The sequence below is a fragment of the Coenobita brevimanus genome, chromosome 51, assembly GCF_032717465.1.
Source record: "Coenobita brevimanus isolate Jiangsu-jjx chromosome 51, ASM3271746v2, whole genome shotgun sequence".
NCBI lineage: Eukaryota > Metazoa > Arthropoda > Malacostraca > Decapoda > Coenobitidae > Coenobita > Coenobita brevimanus.
In genome coordinates, this window is record NC_137004.1 from 3,956,907 (window position 1) to 3,974,406 (window position 17,500).

Consider the following 17,500-nt stretch of genomic DNA (forward strand, 5'->3'; position numbering starts at 1 on the left):
CTTCCTCCTGCTCCTCCAACTCACTACCAATCGTCAAAACTACAGGAGCGCTCTTATCCCTGGTTCCCTCAACATCCACTCCAAAGTCACCTTCCAGGGACTGTGGCTGTAACCCTGGTCCACTACTCACATCACCGGCACCAACATCTCCCTTCACAGCACGTCCCTTTGATGCCACGTCCTCTCTTTCCCGTCCTTCACATCCCAGGTGAGAGACATCAGCAGTCATCCCACAATGAGAATCAACTGGGCGATAGTATGGCTTCAACATATTAATGTGGCACAACTGAGTACTCTTCCGCCTATCTGGGGTAACAATTAGATAGTCAAGTTCCCCAACTCTCTTCTTCACAATATAAGGACCACTGAATCTAGCTGCCAGAGGTTTTCCTTGCATGGGCAGCAGTGCCAAAACTTCATCTCCTTGCTTAAACTCACGACTTCTGACCTTCTTATCATAATGAGCCTTCATTTTTGCTTGAGCCCCGATTAGATGGTCACGGGCAAGCTCTAAAGCGCAATGCAGTCTCTCTCGAGTGCGGCAGACATAGTCAAGCATGGATTCCTGGTTGCCAGATTTGTTGTTACTCCAGGCCTCTCGCACCACATCCAAGGGACCACGAACTCTGTGCCCAAACACTAACTCATTGGGTGAAAACCCTAACGACTCAGTTGGTACCTCCCTCACTGCAAACATAACAAAGGGTACCGCTAGGTCCCAATCCTTTCCACTATCATAGCAGAAGGTGCGCAGCATGGTCTTTAAGGTCTGATGATGCCTCTCCAGGGCACCTTGTGACTGCGGATGGTAGGCACTGGACAAAATGTGTTTGATGCCCAACTCTGTCATTGTCTGCTTAAATAAATTAGATGTAAAATTTACTCCACGGTCTGACTGCAACTCCTTGGGCAGGCCAAAATGAGTAAAGAACAGGATAAGTTGCTTGACTACTGACTTCGCCTGCATGCTTCTGATTGGTATAGCCTCTGGGTATCGTGTTGTAACATCCATTATGGTTAACAAATACTTGTTTCCAGCAGAAGTAGGAGGTAAAGGGCCCACAATATCAATGATTACCCGGGTAAACGGAGGTTCAACTGCAGGAATGGGAGTCAAAGGGGCCACAGGAAGAACTTGATTAGGCTTGCCCACCATCTGACACGTGTGACAGCTCTTGATGTACGCAGCAACTTGTCCCGGCATACTTGGCCACCAAAAATTATATCTTAAGCGCTGCACTGTCTTCCTGTTTCCCAAGTGACCTGCTAAAGGTCCCTCATGTGCTAACTGTATTAACGGCACCCTATACTGCACAGGCACCGCCACCTGCACTAACTCACTCACTTCTCCATCTACCGTGGCGCCAGTGGGCGTCCATCGGCGATGTAAAACATTGTCTTTAATCAGGAACTCCTCCTTACCACACTCCATACTTCTTTCTTCCCCTACTCGAGCAAACAAGGGCTTTAATGTTACATCCTCCTGTTGCTTCACCCTCAATTCTGCTGGCCCAACACCCGCCAGCTCTACTGAGGACTGAGATAAGGGACTGGTCGGGACACTGGATTGCGAAGGGCGATCAATCTCAGCGTCACCTCTAGTACACTCGACAGGGGGAGGAATGTCAGACTCCACACTGACATCATCATCGCCTCTACCCTCGACAATGACACTCTGTTCCTCAAGCGCGTTTGACGGTGGTCCTGCATCCCCGCAGTCGACCCCAGCGTCCTGAAATTCTCCTAATTCAGTCGGTGGGCTGGGTTCAGTCTCCACACAGACACACTCAACACCACCTCTAGTGTCCTGAGTGGGAAGTGGGGCGGCACCCATACACGCATTCCCACTCTCCTCACCCACCACAGCAACACTCTGCTCACTAGGTTCCTCCATTGGTGGCCCTGCCTCACCACAGTCGACCCCAAGAACCTGTGACTTCACCAGTTCTTCCTCCCGGGCTGCAACCTGTGCCATAGATCTTGTAATTGCACAGACCGGGAACATGGCTTCCACTTCTGCATCAACTTCAATACCAATTTCTGGGGCGTCAAAACACTTCTCTGCCACAACAACTGGTGGGGGAAGAGATGGAAATACTTTCTCCCCAGCCAGGTCGTTCCCCAGCAGAAAATCAATCCCCTCTACTGGCATTACATCAGCAACAGCTACTTGAGCTGCAGCCTGAACAATGGGGCAATCGAGTTCCACATGAACATAATCATAGTATTCATCTGAGTTCATGCCTCTACACAGCACATACTTCCCTGAGTTTACAGGCCCTCCAGTCACGTTTCTGCACACAGACTGTTGTGCACAGGTATCTAGAGACACATTAACTGGATAACTGATCCCATGAATTTTCACTGTGCCGTGACATATAAAGGTTTACACCAGTCTAGGGACGATTTCTGAGGCAGTTCATCCGGAGGTGGCGTAGCATGTTGGGTAACCTTTTCAGCCTGAGCTGGCAGCGAGCACAGCCGGCTGCACTCCAGCTTTCCACAGACTTCTCCCTCACCGTTACCACTCTCCCAACTCCTCTCGTTCACCTGACTCGAACCTACAATTAGTGCCACTGGTTTGGCATTTTGGGAGGCCTTCCACTTAGGGCAGTTAGGCTTGATGTGCCCACTCTGTTTGCAAAAGTAACAAACTAGCTTCGAACTGGATACAGGGCTCTTTCTCCCTGAATTCTTTTTCTCCTCTGAACTTCCCTTGGACTGATTCACGGGAGATTTATCCCAGGCAGGGCCACTCACAGTCCTCTCCCTGGAATACTGAAAATTAGCATACTTGACCCCCATACTCCGCAAGGCAAACACCCGGTCATCAGCCCACGTCGCTGCTTCCTTCACGGTCTTAAATCTCTTCTCCCTAATTTTAACACCAATTTCTTTGTCAGCCATGTTGGTAAAATGTTCCATCAAAAGCAGTTCACGCACCTCGTTATACGAAGTGGCGCTCTCACTCAGCAACCACTCGTCTAACCTCTCCTCCAGATACCTGGCGTAGGCCATATAGGTGTCAGCAGGCCTTTTCCGAGCACCACGGAACAACAACCGATAAGCCTCTGGTCTAAGTTCATATGCCTTCAGGATGGCTGTTTTAAATTCATCATAATCATCTACATCCTCAGGGCTCAACCTATTATACACTTCCAAGGCTTTTCCCTTCAGCACATTAGATACCAACCCCACCCAGCGCTGCCTGGGCCACTCAAACTCCCTAGCCTTCTTCTCAAATCTAACAAACCATTCTGTCACCTTCAACTCATCAAATGCTGGCACTAATTTTAGACTCCTTGAGAACCAACTCTCCCTATCCTCTGCACGGCCTGAGGTTTGGGTATCTGAAGTTGGTCTATTAGCAGTCAGCTCCAAGCGAGTCTTCTCCAGCTCAAATCGCATTTTTTCACGCTGCATCTCCATCTCCCTCTCTTCTTTCTCTCTGGCACGCTGCATTTCCATCTCCCTCTCTTCTTTTGCACGCTGCATCTCCCTCTCTTCTTTTTCACGCTGCATTTCCATCTCTATCTTTTTCAACTCCAACTGCAACTGAGCCTCCGGTGACAAGGCTCCAGGGTATATGGGAGTGGAATGAACAACTCCAGGGAAAGCACCAGACATCCCTGGGGGAACTGCTCTAAACTGGCTCGGCGGCATCATAGATGGTAATAGTGGGGTAGCGAAACGAGGCATTTCAGCACCATAGTCAAACTCAGGGCTCACACGGGGAGTACCTTTGCTATGTGCCTCTCGTTGTTCCATATCCACAGGTGACTCAGCACGTACGCGATCTGGTGTAGACACGCGTGACTCCATGGCGACAAATCAATGGCAGTACTAAATAATGAAATACTAATGCTGACTGAGAAACTACACAAACATCAACTTCACCTCAAAGCACAGAACGCCAAGGTAACGATATCCTAGCAAGAAGAAGGCACTGTTAGGATATCCTGGCGAGGTCGCCACTATTTACAGTGGCGCCAGCCAGGCGCTATTACAAAAAAGACAACAAGTCAGCCTTAGATGATCGGCCTCCACTGCGTTGCAAAAATAACGCAGACCCGGCACTTTGACACTCCGCAAACTAGAGAAAAAACTGCGCAACGGAAAAGTACTTACTCAAGAACGCAACACTCTGTACTTTGATGATAAAACGGAACAGCCTACCTATAGATCTAGCCTACTATCGTCACTACCGGAAGTAATACCGCCCGAGACAGTATACAGGAACACCTCCCACTTACTTCCGGTGGTGACGACTTTCTACTTAACCCGTGTCCAGGGAACGCAGTTAATAGCTCACGATGGTTCTCACTAGCCTTGAGCAAAGAGATGGGATTAACTGTGTAGGGGTTAGGGGTGTGTGTGTGTATGTACGTGTGTTGGGGAAGGTTAACAAAGGCAGCGAGAAGACCACGGTGAGCCAAACTGGCCCTCCAAAGACAACACGGTTACAAAAACAAAATAAAATAACTACTTCCCTCAGTCAGCAACAAAAGAATAAAAATAAACTTAAATGAAAACGCCAGCTCGGCATAAAAATGACTGGGGAGAGAGAGAGTGTGCGCACACGCACGATACGGAAGCTAGCTGGGAAGATACTGGCTCTGATCAAGGCTCGCGCACGGCCAAGCGCGAACGCATAATCAAATTAATTAATAAGAACTTATATTCGTGCCCCTCTCTCTCTCTACAATAAACTGGTACTTCTAATGCAAGCAAAACATCATTAAATATACTGGTAGCTCACACAAGACAATCAAAATAATCAAATGCATACTCAGCATGGTATAAAATAAAATTGCCCTCAGTGGCAGGAACGAAAGAAACAAAAGAACTTGTAACACTCGCTAATGTAAACTCCGCGAATGACACGGATACATACTGCATAATCCCCCTAGCCCAGCTGTAACGGCTGCATCCGTGGGAACGGAAAGGCGAACAGCGTAACAATATATATATATATATATATATATATATATATATATATATATACACACACACACACACACACACACACACACACACACACACACACAGTCATCTTTCTCAGACGTGCCATCTTGTGTACTGGAGTTCTCGTATTTACCTAACCATCTATCTATCTATCTGTTGCCGGCCTTGCATCAATTGAGGGCAATGGGTGGTGTGCTTGAGGGTGCTTGCGTGTGCTTGTTACGGCTCCCAGTGCCTGGATGGCCCTGGCAAGCGACGCAAACAGCCTTATGGTGGTGAAGACTGTTTGTTACACCACTGTGATTGGAAGGGCCTGGATGTGTTTGGCAGCGCTTGAATGTGTTTGGTATTGCTTGAATGTGTTTGATGTTGCCTGGATGTGTTTGGTATTGCTTGAATGTATCTGATGTTGCTTGAATGTGTTTGATGTTGTTTGAATGTGCTTGAATGTGTTTGATGTTGTTTGGATGTGGCTGAATGTGCTTGAATGTTTCGGATGTTGTTTAGATGTGGTTGAATGTGCATGAATGTGTTTGATGTTATTTGGAAGTGGCTGAATGTGTCTGATGTTGCCTGAATGTGATTGAATGTAGTTGATGTTGCTTGAATATGCTTTATAGTGCTTGGTACTGTTTGTGGACGAAATGGGAATACGTGATTGGGACTGGCATTGTCTTGGTGTGCTTAAGTGTTTGAGCTTGGGGATGTTTGAGTGTGCTTGGGGATGTTTGAGTGTGCTTGGGGATGTTTGAGTGTGCTTGGGGATGTTTGAGTGTGCTCGGGGATGTTTGAGTGTGCTTGGGGATGTTTGAGTGTGCTTGGGGATGTTTGAGTGTGCTTTGGGATGTCTGAGTGTGCTTGAGGATGTCTGAGTGTGCTTGAGGATGCCTGAGTGTGCGTGGGGATGTTTGAGTGTCCTAGGGAATGCTTGAGTGTGTCTGGGTGTGTTTGAATGTGTATGGGTGTGCTTGAGTGTTTCTGGATGTGTTTGTGTGTGTCTAGGTGAATCTGAGTGCGTCTGAATATGCTTGAGTGTGTCTCTGTATGGGTGTGCTTGAGTGCGTCTGAGTGTGCTTGAGTGTGTCTAGGTGTATTTGAGTGCGTCTGAGTGTGCTTGAGTGTGTCCAGGTGTACTTGAGTGTGCCTGGGTTTGTTTGAGTGTGCTTCGGGATGTCTGAGCGTCTGGGTTGGTTAAGTGTGATTGTGAGTGTGTGACGGTATCTTACGGTATGGGGAGGCATATTGGATCGCATTTTCTGTCATTTTGGATCGCATTCTGAGAGGTCTCGAAAAGTTATGGGATGGTGAACAATAATTTTCGAAACCCAGTAATGCAATTTTCAGAGGCCAGCCAACTTTCCAGAACTCCGTGCAAGAATTTCATAACTGATTAAAAGGTGGACGGATATGCTTGTCTGGGACTAAACAATAAATTACTTGCAATATTTCTTTACCTTTTTTAGCCCAAGGACGATATTTTTATCAGTGTATTGCAATGTAAGGACAATTTTATTACGGTTAAGTTATAGATCTGGAGGGGTTAAAAATAGCCTCAAATAGCTCCTCCCCTGCAAGAGGCTATCCTTAAGTGGAATAAAATCGTTTGGCAACAGCGAGAATAGAATTTCAAGTACGTCATCATACAGAATGGGTTGATACAGGGCGATTTACTACCCAGAATAACGCCAATATCTTTGTTATTAATGACAGTAAATAAGTGACAGTCAACACTCACACACCTCAGCCTATGTCAATCATATACTACATTTCCGAAACGCCTTCTTCATCTGCATTTAAAGTGACATCCGCAGGAAATTAAACGTCTCTCTCCGCGTACTCGGTGTTGAGTAGGCGTGAGGGGGGGGGGGGTGCTGCATTAATCCAGTAAACATGTCCTATGCCGTAAATGAACACGTATTCGTAATGCTTATGACTGAATTTCATTTTTCTTAGATAGGGGAGCATTCTACGAGCATCGCCTGGCTCTCAATAATGATATCCAGAATAATGTATCTGACTAACAGAATTTGGATAAGCCACACTTCACCACACCACACCACACCACAACACACAAAATCACCATTCCACAGTCCACCACGCCAAGGGCATTATCTGATGGGGCCCTGAAGATCCCGTATTACCTGTTTTCTTTGCCACCTTAAGGGAAAAGTGTTTCAAAACGAACCTCGAACACTCGATGGGCAAAGGAGAACATTATCAGAGTGACTGTACACATCCCATTGGATGGGACGTACAGAACACCCACTATAATTTTTTTTTTATCTGATATAACTGGGCAATCTCACAACTCAGATACTAAGCCATGGTTGCAGAAAATTCCATAAGCCATATTTTTGAGATACGAATGGGCGTCCTTGGTTAGTAAGCAAAATAATAAACCCACCAGTCTGACTACATTTGCCCGCCAACCGAGCTGAATGGGGTAAGGACCTTTGTGATATTAAGTAAACGCGCTATAATACAGAACACGGGGTTCAATCACGTAAAGGCTGCAGGAGATCGGTTCCAATGTTTGATGTAAATGCTACTGCACCGTAATGAAAGTGACTGGCGGTGAATAACTGTAATTATAATGATGCCAGTGTGCCGGGTGGTAATTAGTATTGCATGGCTAGCCTTGAACGTACGTGGTGTGCTTGAAAGTGATTGTGGTGTGTGTGTGTGTGTGTGTGTGTGTGTGTGTGTGTGTGTGTGTGTGTGTGTGTGTGTGTGTGTGTGTGTGTGTGTGTGTGTGTGTGTGTTTGCGCGTGCTTGGGTATGAGTGACTGCGTGCGTACGAGGGTCTCAATCTGCAAGTGTTTGTGAAAATAATGTGCTTGTGAATGAGTGTACTTTTGCTTATGTGACTTCATGTATTTGTCACTGCAAAAATGTTCCTTCGTCCATGTCCTTAAGTGGGTGCGTGCATCATCTGAGTGGGTGCGTGTTTTTGCTTCTGAGTGCGTTTGCGTGCATGTGTGTGCGTGTTGCTTTATATCCTACCTTCTGTTTGCCGTGTGATCTGTGTGTTTACCAGGCACTAACACGCCAAGGTGGAGTGAGAAAAAGACGGGCAAGGAATTAGATGAGAGAGAGAGAGAGAGAGAGAGAGAGAGAGAGAGAGAGAGAGAGAGAGAGAGAATTCTTTCTCCTCCTTATTTTTCTTGTTTCTTCTACACTACACTGCCACCACTTATCCCTGTCTATCAGTGTGTCTCTTTGATCTCCAATAATTACTACCCCCTCCCTCCCTCCCTCTCTCCCTCTCTCTCTCTCTCTCTCTCTCTCAGCCATAGCTTCCACCAATAACCATTCATCATTGCCTCTTCTCTCCTTTCCTCTCGTCTTCTTCACCTTTTTCTTTCCTCCTCTTTTCTGTCCTCCGTGTCTGTCTGTCTCTCCGCCATATTTTCCCCATCTGCCATTCTTTTCTTCTTCTTCACTCAAATCCCCTCCTATTCCCCATTTTCTCCTACCTCCTCTCTTCTTTCCTCCCTCTCTCTCTATTTCCTCTTTTCTCCTTCCTTCTCCTCGCGTCTCTCCTTCCACTCCCTCTCCTTTCTTCTTCCTCCTCTTCTCTTCTCTCCTCCCTCTCTCGTCCCTCCATCCTTTCCTCTACCTATCCTCCCTCTTCACTCCCTCCTTCTCATTTCTTCTCTCCCTCTGCAGCCTCTTACTGACCTCCTCTTTCTTCTTTCCTCCCTTTTCCGCCTCTCAAGGTTTCCATCTCCCTCCTCCCCAGTTTTTCCCTACCTGTGCAGCAAAACAAAACCGAACCGTCAGTCCTCCGCCTCACACACGACCACCACAACACAGCCACTGGTTCTTATCCTGAAAAAAAAAAAAAAAAAAAAAAAAAATAGTAACGGTCGTGTTCCAAGTGGTTCTGGAGATGGTTACACCTCTTCTTTATTGAGTTATTCTGTTGTTACACGTCAATTGTCTCATACTGCATCACACTAAAGGGTGTTGATTTTATAGGAATACAGTGCTAGTGTTTGTCCGCAAAAATCTGCGAGACTAACTAATAGCCTTTCCCTCAAAATATTTGCAAATACCATTATCTTAGTTTCTATACCGTACAGTTATTGAGCCCACAGTGGCCAATTCTGAATAAAAAGTTGAAAAAATTATTCTCGTATATTTTCGAGTGTCGCGATTTTCGACAATTCCGCGCCGTCGCGTCCCGCGCGATCGCATTATTTTTAAATATTTTTCCGACACTCCCTGGACTTACCCCGACCTAATGCAGAAAGAATTAGGTCGATATCTACTAATATTCTCGTGAAAGAAATGAATAATTGATTTTCTTATTTTCGCGAGTGACAATTTCTGACAATTTCGCGCCCTCGCCAAAATTTTTGTTTGGCATTTTTCAGACACTCCCTGGACCTACCCCGACCTACCGCAAAAAGAATTAGGCCGATATCTTTTACTGTTCTCGTTAAAGACACGAACAAAAGCAGACAGAGACAGACGGACACACGTACACAGTTTGACTTTATTATTTGGATAAATTAATGACATGCAGGAAAATGCCAAGGTGTAATGTTCAACACAATCGTTAAAGAAGAGGTGCTACGAAGCCTGCCATGTCATCCAGAATACGGGCCTAACCCTCTTGAAATTGAGAAAAATCTACTCCCGGTAACTTTACCCCAGCTAACTTACTATACAGTACATTGGCGAGACAATTATTGGAATTTTTTGATCAGGCATCGTACTGCCTGACTTCTCACCCATTTGTGGTCGTTTCCTGTATTTACCCCATCCATTGGTTGGTGGTGGGCAGGGGCACCCATCAGTCTCTCGCTCGATTAGTGACTCTACACAAAGTGACAGACCAAATGGTTTCCTGAAAACGAAGAAACCATTTACAACTCTGGGTAGTAACCATATACCCAAATAAAGGAGTGGTTTGCGGCCTACTATGCTGTCCCTGCTAACTGGGTGCAGATGGAAATGCAGCGCCCATCCATAAACCAAACCTCCACACCTCTCCCTCGCCTTGCTGCGGCGAGGCACTGTCTGCCGGAAGGGAACAGTTCACTATACGGGACAACCCTGCAGGGGCAATCTCTTGTCCGCGGATGATGGATCTGTTCGATCAAACAGACCGGGACTGATGTACTGCTAATAGTTCTCTGTCCATTGGTGCTGGGGAGGGACGGCTTCACATGGTGACAATGATAAGATAGGATGGCTCCACTGCCTGGTTATGTAAGTGATTCTCAATTCACTCCCTATCTCTCCAAATGAATATGGTGGACTGTAGAAGGACAGCAGTTTCATTCTGTAGTATGCCTAGCTCACGTACAGATGAACCTGGGGCCACAAGAACAACAAAAAGAACAACAACAAGAATAACAACAACACTGCCTACTCCTTTTTTTTTTTTTTTTTAATTTTTATTGAGGCGAAGATGCATTGACAAGTTGGTGATGATTGGCTGAATGCAACATGTCCGAATAACATTTACTAACCCTAATTTCCCCCTCAGATATATGTTGTCGATTAATAATGCTAATGGGTAAAGAGATTATAAAGTAATGTTGCGTTCAGCCAATCATCACCAGCCTGTCAAGTGCATCTTCGCCTCGATATATATATATATATATATATATATATATATATATATATATATGTGCTCGACTCTGGGCATAGGCTTCACGGCCTGCTCCCAAGGCCCAGTAGTCCTCCTGCATATCATACACCTCTACATGTCACCACTTCGGCGCTAACACCCACCGTCCATATTGAATACATGCTAGGGCTGTCTCATACGGGACTGGTATATTGATATTAGAGGGGATATTTTTACGACATGTAGGCGGGTTTTCTGGTAGATCGGTAAAGTCTGCTTTACATGAAATTCAAATCCTTAAACTTTTCCCTGCCCCAAAGGGGATTTGAACCTGGGTCCGGTAGAAGTGCAGGTCACCTCTCTACCGACTGAGCCACCGCCTCCCCCATAGTATAGAGTATAGTGCTATGCTCTTCGCTTTACCGGTATGTGGTTAGCAGCAAGAGGACAAAAATTTTACCCTTCTGTACAACATCGTTTTTTGCTATATTCTTTCCATCTTGGGGGAGACGGTGACAGAATCGGTAAAGAGGCGGCCTGCAGTCCTAATGGACCGTGGTTCGAATCCCGGCTGGGGCAGGGAACAGTTTAAGGATCTGAATTTCTTAAAAAGCAGACTTTTCTGATCCATCAGATGACCCGCCGCCAGGTCATAAAAGTACCCCCGCTAATACCAGGACACCAGTCCTGTATGAGACAGCCCCAGCATGTATTCAATATGGTTGGTGGGTGTTAGCGCCGAAGTGGTGACATGTGGAGATGTAGGAGGACTACTGGGCCCCAAGGAGGACTACTGGTACTTGGAAACAGGCAGCTGAAGCATTTGCCCAGAGTCGGACACGTAAAAAAAAATAAAATCTAAAGACAATATTATGCAACTATTTTATTCAACTCAAGTATATAAAGAATTTATTAAAGGTTTCAGTCAACTTCACTAATAAGTAAAATCTCTCTTAAGCTGAAAAAACCGTCTGGAAGCAGCGATAATTACATTTTATTCCAACGGACTGAAACGGCTAATACTCTCTCTCTCTCTCTCTCTCACACACACACACACACACACACACACACACACACACACAAAGGAGGAAACTTATCACAGACGTCCCCCATCTTTCCAAACTTTCTTCCCGTCTCTTGTAGATCCGCTATTCCTTGGCAGGGGAGAGAGAGAGAGAGAGAGAGAGAGAGAGAGAGAGAGAGAGAGAGAGAGAGAGAGAGAGAGAGAGAGAGAGAGAGAGAGAGAAATATCATGTCGGAAACCCAACGAGGTAATTTGTCCTTTAAATTAATATCCAGCTTGTTCTTAAATCTTGTGCATTCATCTGTCTGTCTGTCTGTCTATCTATCTATATACCACTGGTCTTTTCCTCCTCCATGCCCCTTCCTCGTTTACTTCCTCCTTCTTGATCGCATTAGCTTTCTCCCAAAATATCACGTCTCCTTTCCTCTTGCTTAATTTACCTTCACTTTTCTCTGCCTGTCGTCCGCCTGTCTGTCTCTTTCAATCCCAACGAGTTTAATCACTGTCTCTCCCTTCCCTTTCCCTCTCTCTCTCTCTCTCTCTCTCTCTCTCTCTCTCTCTCTCTCTCTCTCTCTCCATCCTCCTTACTGCAAGACCCTTTCATCCTTCACCCCTCTCCCTCTCCTCCCTATTTCCCTACCTCCTCTCCAGTCCCCTTCCTCTGTCAATCACCCCCTCCCCACTCATATCTTCCTTTCTCCATTTTGTTCTTACCTCCAATCTCCCCCTCCTGTTTCTCTCCCCTCCCTTTTCCTTGCCTTTCTTCCACTCCCTTTTTACCTCCCCCTCTCCCCTCATCCCTCTCTCCCTCCCTTTCTCTAGCTCGCTGGTTTTCCTCTACTTCCCCTCCACATTTTCATCCCCCTGCCAATCCCCTCCCCTACCATCACTCCCTCCCTCTCTTTCTCTCCCATTCCTTCCATATCTCCTCCTTTCCGTCTCCAATTCTCCCTTCCTTACCCTCTCCTCCCTATTCCTTCTCTCTCCCCCTTCCTTTCATCTTCCCTATTCTTCCCTCCTCAATCGCTTCCTCCCTCCCCCCCGTTTCCGTGTCTGCTCAGGTGACGCTGTGTCAGGTAATGAAAGGTGAGTCTACCTGAGGCTCCATCTTGCACCTCCCTCACTGATACCATCTTCCCCCCATACCTCCCTTCCTCCCTTCCCTCTCTTTCCCCCCATTTCCTCTTTTTCCCTCACACTACTACATCTCTCTCTCTCTCTCTCTCTCTCTCTCTCTCTCTCTACCTGTCTAGTGCCTAGTCTACTTATATCATCTTCCCTCTTAACATCCCTCTCTTTATCTCTCCTCTACCTCCTTTGTGCTTCTCTCTCTCTCTCTCTCTCTCTCTCTCTGTTCCTGGTGGCAAACAGGACTGGGGGGACACGAGACAGGAAGGTAAGGATGATGGAGCGAACTTACTCTCTCTTCATTTTAACTTGATCTATGAATGCCGTCTCTCCATCACGAGTGCCGAGTTGTAGAAATGAGATTTGCACACGAAAATGATGCTAGTAACGAAGAAGTGCTACGGAAATGATGTGGTGCGGTAGTAATGTCTTGTCTTGCCACTGAGGAACAGGAAACAGGCTAAGAATGAACGAAATCACTGCCAAGTTCAAGTGAACAAACTACAGATACAGGCAGACAGGCAGATAAATAGGTAGGCAGGTAGCTAGGCTGATAAGTAAGTAGGCTGGTAGAAAGGCAGGCAGGTAGGTATTGCAGGAAAGCTGGCAGCCAGACAGGTACGTAGGTTGGTAGGTAAGCAGGTAGGTGGGTAGGCAGGTAGGCTGGACGGTTGGCAGGGAGGCGCGCAGGTTGACAGGCAGGTTGGCAGGCATATAAGGTAGGGAGGTGCGCAGGTTGACAGGCAGGTTGGCAGGCATATAAGGCAGAGAGGTGCGCAGGTTGACAGGCAGGTCGGCAGGCATATAAGGCAGGGAGGCAGACAGGTTGGAGGGAAGACCAGCAAACAGGTAGGCGGGTAGGTAGACAAGCAGGAAGTGAGTTTTTTTTTTTTTTTTTTTTTTTTTATGTGTCCGACTCTGGGCATAGGCTTTCACAGCCTGCTATCAAGGCTCAGCAGTCCTCCTACATACCATACACCTCTACATGTCACCACTTCGGCGCTAATACCCACCGTACATATTGAATACATGCTAGGGCTGTCTCATACAGGACTGGTGTATTGGTATTAGCGGGGGTATTTTTACGACATGTCGGCGGGTCTTCTGGTAGATCAGTAAAGCCTGATTTAATGAAATTCAAATCCTTAAACTGTTCCCTGCCCCAGCCGGGATTCGAACCTGGGTCCGTAAGGACTGCAGGCCACCTCTCTACCGATTGAGCCACCGCTCAGGCAGGTAGGAAAACAAGTAACCAGGTTAGCAGAATGGCAGGAGGCAGGTACAGAGGTAAGTAGGAAGGCAGGATGGTAGGTAGATAGGTATGAACAAAGGCAGGTAAGTAGTCAGGTAAATTAAGATCAACCTTCTGAATAATCATCAACTCATCTATGTTGTTTGATCCAAGTCAGGTTGAAATGGGTTAGTTATTTTGTTCACAACCAGACACACGGGTTGAACTTTGACCTTGCTCTGTGATCTTAACCTTCGATTGTTGTCGAAACTGAACTCTTATTTTTGACTGATCCTTTACCATTCCATCAGATTTGGTTTAAATCAGATCAACACTGAGTTTACCTTACGTTGTGACCTTGGTTTTTGGCCTCTTTCCTGTGACCCTGACCTTTGAGTTGCCAGAATAGTTTTTTCTTGCCTTATCCTTAGCCCATCCACAAAGTTTAGTATGCCTGTCAAGAGGATAAAAATGTCTTAGTTTACCTTGCTCCGTGACCTTGATATCTGACCTATTGCTCTCAGAAACAAGAGATTTCCTCCTTGCCTGACCCTGAACATTACCACCAAGTTGGTTAAAATAAGATCAAAACTTATTTATTTCGTTAACAACCCCATTTACGGGAAGACATTTGACTTTAACCACTGACCTTCACCTCTGGCTCATTGTTCTGAAAAGAAAACCACTTCGCTGTCGCCTTACCCTCAACCCTTCCCCCAAGTTTGGTCATGGATGCAAGGTCTACATTTGACCTGGCTGGTGACCTTGACCTTTGACTTATTGTTCTCCAAAACAATAAATTTCCTTACCGGCTGTCCTTCAACTCTTCCACTAAGTTTGGTTTAAATCAGTTAAAAACTGTTTGGCAAATTATTCACACACACACACACACACACACACACACACACACACACACACGGAAAGACTGGTACAAAATAATCATAACATGTCGCCCGTTCTCGCTCCGCCAGCAGTGGTGTAAATATTTTACGGTCGTATATGGCTAGCGATATCAGAATTACCGTAATTTGGATTCTTGTACCCCATGGCCTATAATATGAAAAAGATATGACGGACGCCTGGTGGTCTAGTGAGTTAAGGCACTCCGAGAGGATGTCATTCATTATACCCTTTTCACCTCAACCTGGCCCAGCTTTTCGTCCTGTTGTGGCTGATTTCACGCATCTCAATGGTAGAGAGCGACTGTCCTACCGCTCTACATGCCTTTCATTGCACTTTTTCGTGACTAGCATTGTGTATTACTGGTAGTTAACTGTTAGAGCTCTGCATTCAAGCTGGACAGATGGCAATATTGGGCCAAGTTAGAGTGGAACGAGTATTGTACTGTATTTCATTAAAGTGATGGCTGGGGTTTACTGATAACACAATGCTGCAAACGACTACACCCGTTCCACCTTAACTTGGCCCATATTTTCGTCCTTTTGCAGTTTATTTCACGTAGATCAGTGGCAGAAACAGACAACGCAGCGACTCTACATCCTCCCCAAAGCACTTCTTCGTGACTAGATCCCTATTCCAGTAGTTATCTATTGTTACAACTCAACAGTGACGATGGAGAGATGGCAACTACAGGTCATGTTACAGTAAAAGGAGTAGAGTCGCTCATTTACAGGTGTAGACGAATAACCTAACTGCAGGTCCCCACACTCCTTATAAGGCAACAAGTAACTGGGCGTGTGAATGAACAGGGATAAAAATAATTCAATACAGGGATGAACAGGGATACAAAGTGAACAGAGATACAAATGACTAGAGATACAAATAATTCAGTACAGGGATGAACAGGGATACAAATGAACAAGGATACAAATAATTCAGTACAGTACCCCCTGAGCCCTGTGACATCGTTTTCATTAGCTTCTTGCCACTTCCTGACGATTTTATTTTTTTTAAAGTTTTGGACAGGCTATACATAGTGACGGGGTTGGAAGCTGTCTCAATTAACCCCTCCTATCTATCTATGTATTGCCAGACGCCTTAATCCCGTACGGGGTGACCACAAACAAATCGCCTCCACGTCGCCCTGTCCCCCGCCATTTCACTGTCATGATCCCAACTCACACCTCCCTCTCTCATATACCTCTCCACTCCATCCCTCCATCTCATCCTCGGCCCCCCCCTCCCTCTACCCCTCTCCACCTCACTCACATACACTCTCCTCGTCAGTTTCTCACCTTCTCATAATCTGATATCTTTTGCTAACTAGAGTAAAACAGTTTGAAGGTCACGGGAATAGAAAATGCGTCATCGGAGTGAAGCAGTCAAACAAATCCCCTCCATCATGTGTTAAGGCCTATAATGACCTGTCAGATTGGACGCATAGTATAATGAGGTGAATGCTGAAGGTTCATCTAATAACCTAATTAGCCTCGCATCGAAACTTGGATATTTTCTGCTGCGGTATTAAAGTTGAATCGATTTTGTCACTGTCCCCCAAAGTGTGTGTGTGTGTGTGTGTGTGTGTGTGTGTGTGTGTGTGTGTGTGTGTGTGTGTGTGTGTGTGTGTGTGTTTTAATCTTGTCATCTGATTTTATCCCTCTACTCTCGTCTCAAAAATCAGGCTTAAGATTAACGCCTTCCAACTGCACGATGACCATTATGCAAGCCTATAAATTTCTGCTAAGTCCCAATCCTCCCCAAGAATACGCCCCTCAACAGTCGACGTTACAATTCAGGTCCCTATATGACCACTTGTGAGTTCTGGGCAACGAGGAAGCTTTAAAAATATCGACATTGTTAATTTTCAGAGTTTTAGCACAACTCGCGTTTAAAGAAAAATATCACGTGAAAATGGCTTTGTTATTATATTAAGTACTTGTTGAATAATTTTATGTTTTTCCTTTGCTGATAATAAGGAATGTACGATATCGAAGACGGTTCATCTTTTCACACCGTTTGAGAAATTGCTTATTATTGTCGTTATTATTTCCTTGCCCTTCCCCTATCCTCCTCTCTTGCCTTTTGCTCTTCCCCATCCTCCTCTCTTTCCTCTTGATCTTCCCCATCCTCCTCTCTTTCCTCTTGATCTTCCCCATCCTCCTCTCTTGCCTCTTGATCTTCCCCATCCTCCTCTCTTGCCTCTTCCTCTTCCCCATCTTCCTCTTTCCTCTTGCTCTTCCACATCCCCCTCTCCCCTCTCCTCTTGCTGTTCCCCATCCTCCTCTCTTTCCTCTTTATCATCCCAATCCTCCATTCTTTCCTCTTACTCTTTCCCATCCTCCTCTCTTACCCCTCGCTCTTTCCCATCCTCCTCGCTTTCGCTATTTTCACACTTCCTCAATCCCTTAATTCCTTCAGTTCGGTGACTTATTATTTTGTCTGGATACCAAAGGAAGATTTCACTCAGCAATCTTCTTCAGGTCTATTATTAAAGGAGCTAATTAAAGCCCTCTCTAACCCCTCCAAAATCGTCTGGAAGTAGCGAGAAAAGATTAGGGGTCATAAGTGGCACAGAGGCTTCGTAGCACACTTTCCTTAGCGATTTGTTTTATATATTACACTTCCTTCTGCGTTATTTCCAGTACCTTCATATCGACATACATTGAGA